Source organism: Marmota monax, unplaced genomic scaffold (assembly GCF_021218885.2).
Source record: "Marmota monax isolate L192 unplaced genomic scaffold, Marmota_monax_Labrador192_F-V1.1 WCK01_AAM20220418_F8-fsc00061, whole genome shotgun sequence".
NCBI lineage: Eukaryota > Metazoa > Chordata > Mammalia > Rodentia > Sciuridae > Marmota > Marmota monax.
The window spans coordinates 19,349,348-19,366,357 of NW_026695230.1; the positions used below are offsets into that span (position 1 = coordinate 19,349,348).

Below are 17,010 nucleotides of genomic sequence, written 5' to 3' on the forward strand. Positions count from 1 at the left end.
AAATGTGAAACTCAAAATATAAAAGGAGATAAACACCTGACCAGATGGTCCTACTCTCTAGAATTATAAAATGAGGTGAGAGGAGCCTCATCTAATATTAGTTTGATGCAATTATCTTCCTGCAATTATAACACCCTTTCTATGCTGCTAAACTGTAGTTTCAAGCAAACCTCTCAGATCTTTTCTTATTTATTTCTCCAACCTCATTGTCTAACAAAATCAATTAGGAAGAGATCAATAAATATGTGCAAATATTTTTAGATGTAAAATTATGAATATGTGGTGTATGGTTGTAGGGATTGAAGGAAATAGAAGAGTCAAAGATGATTATCTTTGGGTCCTGAGACAGTGAGAAGATGAGAATATTATAAATTATTTTTGCCAGATGTTAATACCTCTTTTATGTGGAACCATACAATGTATATTCTTTTGTATTTGTCTTTCTTCTCACAACTAATGTTCTGATATTAATCCACATTGTTGTACATAGCTGTGATGTTTGTTTTCATGCATGCATTAGCATTTTATTGTATGAATATGCCACAATTTATTCACTCATTTGGTTGTGGATGGATATTTAGGTTGTTTGCAACTTGAAACGTTTGTGAATAATGCTTCCATGGACATTCTCAAGGATGTGTCTTGAGGTATGTGTGCACATATTGGCACATAGCTAGAAATGGAATTCTTGACTTATTTCTGGCATTTCATTTTATGTGTATCCATGATTTCTTGTTTCGTTTGGATTTTTTTCTTTCCCACCTTTGTGGTATTGATTGAGGTTTCTTTCATTTTATCATCCCATTATTGAGTTTATAATTATCCTGTTTTATGTATCATAGTTACCTTCCATTGTTATCTGACACATTAAACAATAATTTTCTACTGATTTTGCACATATTTGCTGTCACCACAACTACCACAAACACTGTCCTTATTCATACAACACTATCTACTATATTAAATCAGCTCCAATTTTAATTACAGACTGTTCATAAATTTTACATTACATAAAATTATTCAGAATAGTTTTACTTGTTCTTTATTAATTTGGAATGTTCCATGTGTTCCATAGAAGAATTTGTATCTTGTTGTCCTTGGTTGGAGTGCTGTGTGTGTGTGTGTGTGTGTGTGTATGCATATTTGTCAAGTCTTGGTTTCAGTGCTATTTAAGTCCTCTATTTCCTTATTAATCTTCTATCTAATTGTATGAGTTATTGAAAGTGGGGTTCTGGCAGAGGATTAATCTCTAGAATGCATAAAGAACTCAAAAACTTTACACCAAAAACAAACCAAATTACCAAATTAATAAATGGGCAAATGAATTAAACAGATGCTTCTCAAAAGAAGAAATGCAAACAGCCAACAAGTAGATGAAAACATGTTCAACATCTTTAGCAATTAGAGAAATACAAATCAAACCTATACCGAGTTTTCATTTCACACCAGTCAGAATGGCAGTTATCAAGAATACAAATAATAATAAATGCTGGAGAGGATGTGGAGAATTATTGAACATTTTTACACTAACTCAGTTAATGGGATTATAAATTAGTACAACCACTATGGAAACCCAATATGGAGGTTCCTCCATATACTAGGCATGGTACAACCATAGGACTCAGCTACACCACTCTTCAGTATTTATCACAAGGAATGAAACTCATCATACTACAGTGATGCATGCATACCCATATTTATAGCAGCACAATTCACAATAGCTAAATTATGGAACTAGCCTAAGTATTCATCAATGAATAAATGAATAAAGAAAATGTGGTATAGATAGTCACAGTAGAATTTTTATTCAGTTATAAAGAAAAATAAAAATTAGGTTTACTGTAGATAACACCTCTGTCTTGTAGGTCAAACTGATACTAGTTGCCTAAGTTGTTTTTCTGGAACTTGAAGGTAGCTAAAATATATTGAAACACACACCTTCCACTCAACCTTGCAGAGTATAAGAGAGGAGCCCCATTCGTGAGAATGGCACCACTTAAGAATTTGTTCAGAATTTCATGCTTTCTAAATTGAGCAGGGTGGGTATATTATTGGACAGCTGAAATAGATAACATTCCAAATGTACATAGTATGGGGGATATAATTCCTCTACACTTACTCTGGCAAGCAGAATCTAAAGACTGCAGATGGCTCTGCCCTGAGAGGTGGGGAGAGAAGCCCACAGAAGGTAGGAAATGATTTCTCTCCGTCTTTCCTTGGATTATCTTATTTTCATTCCTCTTCTCCCTTTTTTTCTTTGTTGTCAAACATTGCATTCTGGATTTCAAGAGGTTAACAGAGTCCCTTAAAGAATAACCTCTTAAACAACATGTAAGCCAGCTTTAAGGAAAAGACTAGTGGTAAATCTCGGGCAAAAAAGAACTAGCACTCTTAGCTGTCCCTCACTTTTTAACCAATGGACTGGAAATGTACTGGCCAATCCACAAAGCTTTCAGTCAGAGCCAGGAGAGGGCTGGAAATAGGGTGAGAAAAGTGAGGTACCCTATTTGTACTCTATTGTAAAGGAGTACAAAGTTGAGCAAATGCTACCAGGTTCCCTTGTCCCCCCAGGTGCCTCTCTTACCCAACCCTAGTCCTCCCCTTTATGGTCCTGGGTCATAGGACTCTCTCAAGTTTCCCTGGGGAGGTCTACGTGAATTCCCTTTCCTTCAAGGTATCATAAAAAGACCAGAATTGTTCAAGTGAAACTAAAAAGTTAGCAAATGACAAGAAGGAAAGAGAAAAACAAGTAACAAAAACACCTAGAGAAAACAGCTTAAACACATCTGTGTCAAAACTCACCCTTATTTTTAAATAAGCATTTCCTGGAATTCAGATGAGAGTTGTAAATCAAACTGAAAGTTTGTTTTCAGTGTTGGGGGTGAGCCAGCCTTAGAGGACATTGTCAAACTGTGGCAGGGCTTTACCAACTTCATTACTTGATACAACACTTAACAGAATCCTCCCATGTACATACAGTGTGCTCTCACTCTGAAGAAATCTCAGGGGAATCAGACACAGACTATCATGCATGGACTCCAGCATAGCAACAGAGAACACAGGAACTAGTACACATCTCAGCACAAGAGGACAAGACAATTCTCCCAAGACCTGTATAGAGGCAATGGGAAATTTCCCCTCCGCCCTCATGACGATCACTGGAATGAAACAGACAAAGATTACAGGAGAAAAGGCATATGAACTTATTTTCATGCAAAATGGGAAAATCACAGCATGAGGGACAATAATAGGAGTATGATTATCCACCTGTTTAACATTACACACAAACTTACATATCCCATTTTCTATGAGGGAAGGAGAGGTTGGGACAGGTAGATAATTTTGAGAGCTTATAAATTATTATTAGTCTTGAAAGTACTCTCAGGACCATGTCTTTGAATTTTGAGTGAGCTCATGAGTCAAAATCTTGTAAGGAAATTTCATGCAAACGTGGTTATATTTCTCAGTCCTCTTTGAGATAGATAATGGGAATTCAAGGTGGCTATAAAAAGGAATCGTTCCCTTTTGCAGTCTGGTCTTAATGCAGATAAAAAGAATTCCAGAGAGGGCTTCTCCCTCTACATCAAGTTGCTCAGCATGCCCAAAATGCCATTTTTCAGGAATGTCATTCTCTGAGCCCCAACAACCAAAGGATTCTGGCAGTCACAGAGAATCTCTCAAATTAAACTCTTAGAATATTGTAGCTGGAATGATTCTTCCCAGTACCTCCTCTTGTGACACATTTGATCTTCAAAGCCAATTCTGTGCTGGGGAGAAAAGAATTCATATTTTGAGCATGTGCTTCAGGCCAAGCACTAGGTGAGAGTCACCTACGTCATCTCATTTTGTCCTCACCACTATTATTGATGTAGATAATACTCTGCCACTACAAATTCATACACCATCTAGCTGCTTCTTATTACTTAGGTTGCCTTCTTCCTATATACAGGTAGTGTAAGGAAGCTTTAAATTTATTCTTTTTCCTCCAAAGGTTTTAATAATTGAGTAACATACATACTGTGAGAAAAAATGCATACAAGTTATTAATATGCTTAAGCATGGAATCCATATCAAAGTATGAGACTCAAAGAGGGCAAGATGGATGAACTTTATGCAAAGCTAAACAAAGGAATGGAGGCCTGGACTTCTGGAAGGGAGGGTAACATTCATGCTGGAAGGACTGGAAGGAGGAGCACAGTGAGCCTGTCAATTTGTTATGTATGTGAAGTTTCCCAGGGGTAATCTCTGTCTGGGCCTGGTACCAGACTCCCAATCGCTTATTTCTGTGAAAAGATCTTTCAGAGGTAGGAAGGGGATATCAGATACAAAAGCATCTACCTGCATCCAGAGTGTACTTTACTAGTGCAGTTGGATATAGATTTTGTTTTACTAAAGGAAAGCTTTCCAGAGTCCTGCCTTTGTCTAAGAGATTTATAGTCTCTCTGAATAACCAACTCAGACTATGCAAAATCAATATGTATTTTGAGTCAGATATTTTGTTCTCCCTCAATAGTAACTGTTGAATCCTGGGCTCAGACTTTGACTAATAAAACTCTTGCTCATTAAAAAATGCCTTTGCTCTCCTTCAGAGAAAAGATCAGCCTTCTGGTAAGAAACTGGGTCAACAGCCTTATACCCCCTGTGCTCCTCGAGTCAATTCTTGAAATAGCCATTATCATCCCCCAAAGACACCTTAGGAAAGCAGCTCAGATACACTAGTTTCCTTATTCAGTCATCACACATTGCTTGAACATCCACATATTTAATGTTCTTTGTCTGGAACTAAAGAAATAAACATGAGTAAGATAGAAACTCCCACTAGAGGAAGGAAAACTGGGAATTGCCCTGCTCTGAGGTAAAGTTCAGTCCCTTATCTCACTAAAGAACCCAGAACTGACTGCAGCTGTGAAATCTCTGCCTCCCACACTTGGACAAGGAACCTGCTCTTGGTGGTGCACTTTTCTCTGGAGCAACCTGAAGACAGGCTCTTGGACTTAAAAAGACAAGTAGGTGAACAAGAAGTTAAGAATTGGGGTAGACAGAGAGACATAGCAACAGGCCATGATGGTTCTGAAATCCAGATAGGAAACTGTAGTTAGAGTTCTTGGATTGGGTTTCCAGATTTGAGGGCAATGATGGCTTCTGCTTTTGGCTCCCTGGGCACTTGGTTCTGCCCTCTGAGTCATCCCTCCTTTTTCATGGAAAGTAATAAATTCTCACAGTTGAGCAGTTTTGTCAGCTTGCTTCCTGCCAGTACAATTTGGGGGTGGGTGAAAGGGATATATAGCCTCCTTTTATTTTGTTCTCACTGTGTCTCTTTGGGTTCAAGCTGGCAGGCTCTCTGTTGTACTAATGATATGGGTCTTGGAGTTTCCCTGGTGTTAAAGATTAAATACCCGAGCACTGCCAAGGCAAGCCTAGAAAGCAAATTTTATTTAAGAAAGTGATAGAGACAGATTTCTCCTAAGAGACATGGCCCCGGAGCTGAGTATCCATGGGAGGGAGTGTGTCTTGTTCTTATTTAGACCCCCAAATTCCCTTTCTCTTTCTTCTCCATGTAAGTGCCTGGGACCAGGGAGGTGGGGGTTAGTTATTAGCAACCCAGTGTGCCCAGAAGCATGATCATAGAGGTTAACAACCCATTGTCCTCTGTGTAATAGCCAGTCCTCATCCTCTGGACCACCATCATTCCTTACCTACACTGACTGCCTGACCTTTGCCCCATGCCTCAGTTTACTGAAGAATGTGACATAGGCTATTCATTCCGGCCAGGTAAAGCACTAGGCAGATTGCTTTTTGCCAAAGAAAGCATGTGTGGTGGGAGGATCAGCACCATGGGCCCATATTATAGAATTCTCATCTATCTGTCCCCTTATTGCTAATATTCTCAAGAACTTATGATATATTCCATTGGGTCCCCACTCCATCAGACTAAAGCCACATCCATAGGTGACTTTCAAATAAACTCTCCTATTCATTGGTCTTATGCTAGATTTTTAAAGGATGGTATCCCTAAGGCTTCCTCTGAGGCTTCTGGTTTGATTAATAGTACTGCGTTAAATTCTTATTCTCTTGAAAGAATTCTTTATATACCTGATTACACCAACCTTTTGATATTTTTGAGGTTTTAGCAAAATATTGTAAAATCATACATGTTTTGAAAAGCTTAGTCCTTTTTCCTCATACCAATCAAACAATGAAGTCATGGTTTTGAGAAAAAGGAAAAAGAATTTTTCTTTGCTTTGCAGGCAAAGGAGAAAGGCAGAGGTTTCTATCCTAGAGTCTGTGACTCTTCCCTTCAGGGGTAACAGAGGGCTTTTTAAAGAGGTGATTCAAAGGCTTCATTTTAGGTGTTCCTTGTCAGTGGTCATAATTCACTTTGGCCTTGAAATATAGCCATTTCTTAGGTCTTCTGTTTCTTCATTCCTGTGGTGTGTGTGATGAAGGACAGATAACTCTGCTTAGGATGGAAGGAAGGGTAATCTTGCTTCCCCAAAGTCAGGAAGGGAGAGGAGAAGAGAAAGAAAGAGAATTTAAAAATAAGCTGCACTGGTAGAGAACTAAGGGTTATGTTCAAAGCATGAAGAAGACCACTGCTTCATACCCAGCAGAAGTTCAAGACCAAATATCTTAATTCTAATGTTTTTTGTCTTTTAGAGAAAATCAGAAATTCAACATTATGCAGTCCTGTTGTCTTTTAGTTTAATAACTCCTTTCTTAATTTATCTCTCTCCATTCACATTTTATTAAAACCAGCAAGAAGAAATCAGGAGACCTCTTCAAAATTTTGCCTTAGAGGATCCTTACCTACATAATCAATTTTATCGCTTATCAATTCTGCTGTATACATAACCCCAGGACATAATTTTTCCAGGCTTTCTACTACATAAAACAAGAATCTCCTTTCTTCTGGTTGCACTGCCACGTTCCTCCCTTTTTTTTCCAAGTTCTTCCTTTTTTCTATAGTTCCTCTCTATAGCAACTTTAGAATCTAGGTTTCTATTTATAGTCTATTCAAGGTAATTTCAATTTTCATGCTCTTCCAAATTCTTCTAGTCTCCAGGCATTCACCTGACTCCAAATATGTTGCCATGTTTCAAGGTATTTGTTCAGCAGTACCCAACTGCTTGTTGCTAAAAGTATGTATTTTATAATGCTTTGTTACAAGTTATCACAACTTAATATCTTAACACAATAATTGTGTATCTATATATTTATCAATCATAATTTCATTCAGGAGTACAGACAACTGTTGAAGATAGGTGCTGAGGAACTGAGCAAGATGAGAAACAGGACACAGGGGACTCAGAACTGTGGAAAGCTAAGGATTTTTATTTTAAGCAACCCAGCCATTATATATCCCTTGCGTTATCCTTATGGTTCAGCAAGTTCTTTGAGGTTAACATAAGCAAGATAGTAAGAATAACACTAAAATAATGCAATGTTCATAAGCCACTTCCTTAATCTCTGTCTTAGATCTAAGCCCACTGATTAAGCACAATCCAAGGGGAACCAATCAACAAGAATATTCTCAAAATAAGTTTAGCCACAGGGAAATGCAGTCTCAAGAGGAACTTGTGGCAAGTCTGACCTTGTCAGCAGAGTGTGTCCTGAGAACAGTGTGTTGTTCTTGATCTCTGGCATGCCAAGAGCTCAGAGGACTTTAACCCTTAGACATGTACAGAGATTCCACAGGCTTTGAGACTTAAATTACTCCACCAAGACACTGCTTAACTGAGTCTTCTACTCAGGGTCTCACAAGGCTGTAATACAAGAGAGAACTAAGCTTGTTCTTTCCTACAGGTTTAACTGTTGGCACAATTCAATTTTTTGTTGTTGTGAGACTGAGGTTCCCATTCACTTAGTTTCTTCATCATTTCCTAGATATTTCTTTGGATTTGAGTTTCTATCTGGACATGTGGAATTAATATATAGAATGGCTTGTTCCATTACAAAATTGCTCTACTCCACCTCTAGCCATTTGCCCAAATTTTCTTATAGGAAACCTGATAAAGAAATTCTTTAGTTTAACATCTATCTTCCACTAGCTTTTATATTCCACTCCCACAGTACTTTGTGACATCCCTAGAATTTACTACTCTATTCCAGAAATCCAGTTTCCTATCATTTCTTCACAAATTTATTCTTTTTCTAAAAAATATAAAAGCATCTTGCTTTGTTCATTTCTTCAGATTTCTCTCTTGTGAGGATACCTATGCCCACGTAAACTTAATAAAACTTGCAGGCTTTTTAGTTATTCAGTCTTGTGTGATTTTGGTTCCTAGATGTAGCCAAGAACCCACAAAAAAGCCAAAATTTGATAACAAGAATCAACAAATGGGACTTACTTAAACTGAAAAGTTTTCTCTCAGCAAGAGAAACAATAAAAGAGGTAAATAGGGAGCCTACATCATGGGAACAAATTTTTACTCCTCACACTTCAGATAGAGCCCTAATATCCAGAGTGTACAAAGAACTCAAAAAATTAAACAATAAGAAAACAAATAACCCAATCAACAAATGGGCCAAAGACCTGAACAGACACTTCTCAGAGGAGGACATACAATCAATCAACAAGTACATGAAAAAATGCTCACCATCTCTAGCAGTCAGAGAAATGCAAATCAAAACCACCCTAAGATACCATCTCACTCCAGTAAGATTGGCAGCCATTATGAAGTCAAACAACAAGTGCTGGAGAGGATGTGGGGAAAAGGGTACTCTTGTACATTGCTGGTGGGACTGCAAACTGGTGCGGCCAATCTGGAAAGCAGTATGGAGATTCCTGGGAAAGCTGGGAATGGAACCACCATTTGACCCAGCTATTGCCCTTCTTGGACTATTCCCTGAAGACCTTAAAAGAGCGTACTACAGGGATACTGCTACATCGATGTTCATAGCAGCACAATTCACAATTGCTAGACTGTGGAACCAACCCAGATGCCCTTCAATAGATGAATGGATTAAAAAAATGTGACATTTATACACCATGGAGTATTACGCAGCACTAAAAATGACAAAATCATGGAATTTGCAGGGAAATGGATGGCACTAGAGCAGATTATGCTTAGTGAAGCTAGCCAATCCCTAAAAAACAAATACCAAATGTCTTCTTTGATATAATGAGAGCAACTAAGAACAGAGCAGGGAGGAAGAGCAGGAAGAAAAGATTAAAATTAAACAGAGACATGAGGTGGGAGGGAAAGGGAGAGAAAAGGGAAATTGCATGGTAATGGAGGGAGACCCTCATTGTTATACAAAATTACATATAAGAGGTTGTGAGGGGAATGGGAAAATAAACAAGAGAGAGAAATGAATTACAGTAGATGGGGTAGAGAGAGAAGATGGGAGGGGAGGGAGGGGGGATAGTAGAGGATAGGAAAGGTAGCAGAATACAACAGTTACTAATAGGGCATTATGTAAAAATGTGGATGTGTAACCGATGTGATTCTGCAATCTGTATTTGGGGTAAAAATGGGAGTTCATAACCAACTCGAATCTAATGTATGAAATATGATATGTCAAGAGCTTTATAATGTTTTGAACAACCAATAAAAAAATAAATTAAAAAAATTTTCATAAGAAAAGCTAGGCAGAAATATTAACCCTTTTGGGGATAATTCAATAACTACATAATTGAATGTACACTCTACTGTATTTCTTGCTGATTTCAATGTATTGATTCTCTGTATAAATATGGTTAGACTGAGTAACAGTATTTGGGAATAAATGTTGACCAATAGAAAAAAAAAAGCCAAAATTTTCTCTCTTAGTAGAAGGGATTTCTCCCTGTTATTACATTCCTGAATAAAAACTGTCCCAAACCTCTTTGCAACAAAAACTCTGCTCTAAATCCTGTTCTTCCTTATTTCCCCTTGGGTTTTGTTTCCAGTATTTTGAGCAACTGACTTTACTGGTTGTTTTACTTTGAACAAGAAAATATGCTCAAGTCTTCCCATTCTGTTTAAATTCAAGTCAATATGATCAAGTCTTCCCTTCTTCATATTTCCAATATTGCCAGATTTCTTGCCTTATAATTTATATTAACAGAGACCAGAAAAAATTAATACTTATAAATATTCACATATTGGATAATAGAAATAAGAATGATATTCATTATTACGATTCTTGTCCTATTTCTAGTTAGAAATTTCCCTGTAAGTATAGGGGAAGGCAAAATCTCCATCTTTCTATGGGTTCATATCCAGGGAGTTTTCATTAAGACACATTTTTTAACACAACCCTGGCATTTTTTTTATTAAACAACATAAAATAAATCAGGCCTTATGTATACTTACAGATTTTTAAAATTTGTTCTTTTTAAAGCTACATGACAGTAGAATGTAGTTTGGTGTATACATACACGGAGTATAACTTACTCTAATTAGTATCCCATTCTTGTGGTTTACATGATGTGAAGTTTCACAGGTGGTGTATTCATATATGAACATAGGAAAGTTATATTTGATTTACTCTACTATCTTTTCTATTTCCATTTCTCTCCCTTCCTTTCATTGCCCTCTGTCAAATCCAATGAATTTATATTCCTCCCACTCCCTTTGTCTTGTGTTAGCATCATTCAATCTTTGGTTTTGGGTGTTTGGCTTATTTCACTTAGAATGAGAGTCTCAAGATCCATCCATTTACTGGCAAAAGTCAAAAAATCATTCTTTTTTTGTGGTTGAGTAAGATACCAATGTGTATATATACACCAGTTTCTTAATCCATTCATCTGTTGAAGGGCACCTAGATTGGTTCCATAGCTTACCTATTGTAAATTAAGATGCTATAAACATTGATGTGGCTACATCACTGTAGTATGCTGATTTTAAGTCCTTTGGGAATATGCCAAGGAGTAGGATAACTAGGTCAAATGGTCCTTCCATTCCAAGTTTTCTAAATAATTTCTGTACTGCTTTCCATGGTGGTTGCACCAATTTGCAGTCCAATCAACAAAATCAGACAAAGACACATCAAGGAAAGAACTTCAGACCAAAATCTCTGATGAACATAGATGCAAAATTTTTAATAAAATGCTGAAAAATAATATACAAAAACATATTAAAAAGTTAGTGCACCATGATCAAGTGGGGTTTATCCCAGGGATGCAAGGTTGGTTCAACATATGGTAATCAACAAGAGTAATTTAACACATCAATAGACTTATATAGATAAGACTCATATGTTATCTCAATACATGCAGAAAAAGCATTTGACAAAGTACAGCATCCATTCATGTTCAAAACATTAGAAAAACTAGGGATAGTAGGAACATACCTCAACATTGCAAAAACTATATTTGTTAAACCTAAGGCCCACATTATTATAAATGGAGAAAACTTGGAAGCAGTCCCTCTAAAACCTAAAACAAGACAGAGATGCCCTCGTTCACCACTTCTATTCAACATGGTTTTTGAAACTCTAGCCAGGGCAATTAGGCCAAACAAAGAAATTAAATGATATGAATAGAAAAAGAAGGGCTCAAACTATCGCTATTTACCAAGGTCATGGTTCTATGTTTGAAGGTCCCCAAAACTCCACCAGAAATCTTACAGAACTCATAAATGAATATAGCAAAGTAACAGGATATAAAATTAACACCCATTTTTTAATGGTCCATGAAATATATATATATTTTTTTTTATTTTATTTTTTTTATTGTTGGTTGTTCTAAACATTACATAGTTCTTGATATATCATCTTTCACACTTTGCTCCATGAAATATATTTTATAGTTTTTTTCTTTTATAGCTCAGAAAGAAAGGTGGTTTTTAGCAGAGGTTAACTGCTTTCCTAGAAAGAAATATTTCTCCACAGCTTAAGGGAAAATCTAAAAGAACCTCCAGAGGAAGAGAACAATCATCACAGCTGCTATCTAACATTACCTCTCTACAGCACAGTTCCAAACGCCATTTAGTCCAAGCTGGGGAGGGCTTCCTAGATCATTGGTTCTTGTTCTTCTCCCAGGGGAAAAAAATAAAATAAAAATGTATACACACACACACAACACAACTTCTTTGTGTTTGTTTTTATGCCAATATCATGCTGTTTTTGTTACTATAGTTCTGTAGTATAATTTAAGGTCTGGTATTATAATGTCAGTGGTCTAAGGGAAGTATACAGGACCATGAAAGTTCCAATCGATGATGTGTAGTAAATGTTTAACTCTCAGGAAAAGAAAGCTCCTGGTTTGGAATTTTGCTATTGCTGGGAATCAAACCCAGGACCTTGTACATGATAGGTAAATACACTACTACTGAGTTATATTCCCAGCCCAAAATTTCTGGCTCAATAAATAAATAAGTAAATAAAAATATTTCCGATTCATAGAATTTTCCATTACATAATACATCCTCTGTGGCCAATTTTAAGTGACTGATGCCAACTAAAAATTGGGAAGAGATGCATAGTAACACATCATTATGAAGTATGTCCTCTATACATAGAGAGAGACAAAAGTGGACTTTATAGCATAAATAATAGTACAATATAATACAATAATTTAGAATATTATCCTTTTTTCAGTTCAAATTGCTTTTGGTTTCCATATACTTCATTTAATTGGAAATATACATGATTTATTTTTTAATAAGGTAAAAATCACATAATACCAAATGAACCATTTTAAATTATACAGGTCACTATCATTTAGTACATTCACAATGTTATATATCAAGTACCTCCATCAAGTTTCAAACTAATTTTATTATCACAAAAGACAGCCCCATGTTCATTAAGCAATCACTCCCCCTTCCAACCTTCCCTAGACCTCAGCAACCATCAATCTGCCTTCAGTCTCTATAGATTTACTTCTTTTGAATATTTCTTATAAAGGAATGACATAATATTTCATATTTCCTGTATGGTTCCTCTCACTTAGCATGATGCTTTCAATGTTCATCACACTCAGGTGATGAAGGTTTACCCTTTTAAAGTATTTTACCTCTTAAATTTATGTCTTTAATCCATTTGGAGTTAATTTTCATATATTATGTGAGTTAGGGTTCTGACTTCATTTGTTTGCATGTGGATATCCAGTTGTCTTAATATCATTATAAAGGAGACTTTTTTCCCCATTGACTTATTCTGGTACCCTTGTCAAAACTACTTGGCTCTACATGTATGATTTATTTTCTGATCTCTTCATTCCATTTCACTGATCTACATGTCTATTCTCATGATGGTACCACACTGTTATGATATCTGTGGTTTTGTTGTGTTTTGAAATTAAGAAATATGAATCCGTATGAATCCATTAACTATGCTCTTCATTTTCAGTATTGTTTAAGTTAGTTGAGGTCCTCTGCTATTCCACATGAATTTATCATGTTTCTAATTTCTGCAAAAAAAAATGCCATTGGGTGACATCTCTGTCTGATTTTGGTATCAAGCTAATGTTGGCTATAGGGGTGTTAATTTTTAGTAAAGACATCTGGTCATATGTAATTTGTTGAGTTACATATTTTCACAATGTCCTTCTAAACTCCTTTTAATTTTATCTCTAAAAAGTTGGTAGTATGTCCACAGTTTCATATCTCACTTTGGTCATCTGAGTCCCCACAATTCTTGTCTGTTTGGGTTTTTTTCATAAAGCTATATTTTAGTTGTGTTGATTTTCTCTACGGTCTTTCTATTCTCCATTCAATTCATCTCCATTCTAATCTTTATTATTTTCTTCCTTCTGCATTATTTGTGTTAATTTTACTCTTCTGTTTCTATTTTCTTAAGGGCTGGATTTGTTTTACTGATTTAAGATCTTTTATAATTTAGAAATTTACAAGTGTTAGTTTCATGGTATCTTATAAGTTTCAGCATGTTACATTTTAATTTCCAATTATCTCAAAGTATTTTCTAATTTCTACGTAAGTTATACTTTAAAATTTTCTTTTCTATTAGTGCATTATAGTTATACCTAATATTGAGGTTCATTTTGAGATAATTATAAAGCATGAAATATAATTTGCTCCATGTCCGTCACCAGTACTTCCCCTTTCCTTCCAATACTCCCTCCCCATTTCCCTTCCTCTATAGGTCTTTCTTATATTTATTTTTAATTTTTTAAAAATTAGTGCTTTATAATTTTAAAGGTGAAATTTACTGTGGTATATTGATGTATATACATAGTATATTTTGGTCGATTTAATTCCATATTTCTTCACTGTGCTCTTCCCTCCTCACTCCTCCTCAGTCACAGTTCTGTGCTCCACTGATATTCCTTCTCATTTCCATGAGATTCCCCCCATTTTCCCCCTTATTTTGTCTAGCTTCTACATATGAGAGAATATATATTCAACCTTTGATATTCTGAGTCTAGCTTATTTCACTCAGCATAATGGTCTCCAGTTCCATACATTTACCAGCAAATGATATAATTTCACTCTTCTTTATGGTGATTAAAACTTCATTGTGTATATATACCACATATATGCAATGTCTTTATCCATTCATCTACTCATGGGCACCTGGGATGGTGACATAACATGGCTATTGTGAATTGTGCTGCTATAAACACTGCTGTGGCTGTATCACCAAATTATGCTGACTTTTGGGGGACACCTTATATCTAACCATAACAGAGAGGATCACAAAACCAGGAACAGAAGATTGGAAACCTTTAAAAACATATGACTAAATTGGGACAAATCCCATAGGTTCCCTAATCTCACTCAACCATGGTTTCTACACCAGTGAACCCACAGAGGTTGCCACAAAGAGGGATCAGATTTTCCCATAAAAAATAACTAGATGGATAGAAATGAGAGTCTTGGCATATAAACCACAGGAATTACCAGATGACCAAGGTGTTGCAAATATATCCCACTGAATTTCTTTTTATCAAATAGACTAGATGGCAAATTGTACCATACTGTTCAGGGAAAGAAAGTACATGCTCCCTGAAGCCAAAGAAGCCTTGGTAGCTGCTAGGATGGTCCCTCAGTTGCTCCCTTTTACTTATGGGAACAGCTACTTTAGTCTTCCCGGAGGCAAATTTATTTATCTCCCATTTCTCTAGTGGTGTTCTCAACCAGCTCACACTTGAAGTGCCACACCTGCACAAGGTGCAGAGGCTGTTCTCAGGTCACACCTGAGTTGCAAAATTTGATACCAAAACTCAATCCTTATCCTTGATGCAGATCCAATAATGAAGACCAAGTTTTGAGAAAAAAGAAAAAAATTTTAATTTGTTAGCAAAAGATAAATGCAAGAGACTCACATCACAAAGGCAACCATTCTAACTCCCAGGGGATAAAGAGAGGTTGAAAAGGAAGGCACACCAGGGTTGATTTCTAAGTATTATTTTCAGTATATCTAATAAATTATATCCCTAAAAGATCTCTTGTTCCAGTTTCAAGTACAGTTTCTTTATTCTTATGGACAATGAGTGGCTGATAATTTGGCTTATTACAAAAATATTGTTAATCCTGCTTCCCCCACAGTTGGTAAGGAGAGGAAGAAGAAGAACATGTTATTTTTAAAATAAGCCACTAGTGGTCAAACAATAAGATTTGTATTCAATGCATAAATTGGACCTAGTGACTTGAAATGAACCCTGCATATATTGACTGACAGTTCTAGAGGCTGGGATGTCCAAAATTGAGGCACATATATACAAACAGAGCCTTCTTGCTCTGTTAGCACAAACAGAAAGCAAAAGTACAAAAAGACAAAAGGGGTTTGAAATAATCCATTTATAATGGAGTTATTCCCATCCATGAAGGTGCAGGCTTCGTGCCAAAATCACCTCTCAAGGGTACCAATGCCTAATACTACTAAATTACAAATTTCAATAAGAGTATTAGATGATATGAACATTCAAACCATAGTGGCTAATCCACTGAAGACAAGTGAAGGAAAAATCTAAAAGACAGTGTGTAGGGGGTGAAGAGAAATAAGAATAAAGAGAGTTTTAACATCAAGAGTACAAATAACAATAATTGCAAGTGAGAATGTGAAGGAAAAGAAAATTAAACTTATATGTACTTGTTGGTACTACAAATTGTTATATCTACTTTAGAAAGCAGTATGAAGAGTCCTACAAAGACTAACAATGGAACAATTACATGACTGCACTATACTACAACTTTCTATTTATCCCAAATGGCTAAAATCAGCATATTAGGTACAAGCATCCCAATGTTTATAGCAGTGGTATTCATGATAAACAAGTTATTGCATCAGGGTAGGTATCTGTCAACAGACAAATGGGTAAAGAAAATATGACATATATATATACATATACATCATGAGTTTTACTCAGCCATAAAGAACAACAAAATTATATCATTTGCTGAAAAGTAGACGGAACTAGTGTTCATGCTAAGTGTAATAAAGAAAAACAAAGGTTGAATGTTTCTCTCACTGGAGAAAGCTAGAGAGAAAAAAATGGAAAAATTTTTTAAAAAGTATCTCATGAAAATAGGAAGGAGAATAATAGGGTAGATAAAGGGGATCAAGAGAAAGGGAAGAGGGGATGGTATTGGGAAGTACTGGAGAGCAAAATCTATCAAAGTATGCTGCAACTGGATATGACTATTCCACAAAGAATCCCAATTTTATATATTCTAGTAATTAAAATTATAATAACAGCAATCATAATAATAATAGAAGGGAGATTAGTAGAGTAGAGCAAGTGGATCAGTAGAGGAGTGATGGGAACAAAAAAGGTATCACAGAATGAGATTGACCAAATTATGTTATGTGCATGTTTGAATGTGCAGAATGAATCCCGCTATTATGCATAAATATAATGTGACAATAAAATTTTTAAATCAAAAAAGTTAACTAAAAAAGATATATAAGATAGATGGTAGCCAGGTGTGGTGGCACACACCACAATCCCAGTGGCTCGGAAGGCTGAGGCAGGAGGCTCAAGAGTTCAAAGCCAGCCTCAGCAACAGTGAGGTACTAAGCAACTCAGTGAGACCCTGTCTCTAAATAAAATACAAAATAGGTCTGGGATGTGGCTCAGTGGCTGAGGATCCCTGATTTCAATCCCCAGTACCCCCCAAA

The 17,010-nt window shown here is 36.1% G+C and overlaps 1 protein-coding gene across 1 annotated transcript in view; it reads left to right on the forward strand.

Annotated features, from left to right (window-relative positions):
- Positions 1–416: 416 nt before the first annotated feature.
- Positions 417–17,010, forward strand: part of LOC124088586 (interferon-induced very large GTPase 1-like) — a 29,275-nt gene continuing 12,681 nt past the window's right edge. The window contains exon 1 of the mRNA XM_046438287.2: positions 417–5,006. The gene's annotated coding sequence lies outside the window, so the exon portion shown is untranslated. The remainder of the gene's footprint in view (positions 5,007–17,010) is intronic.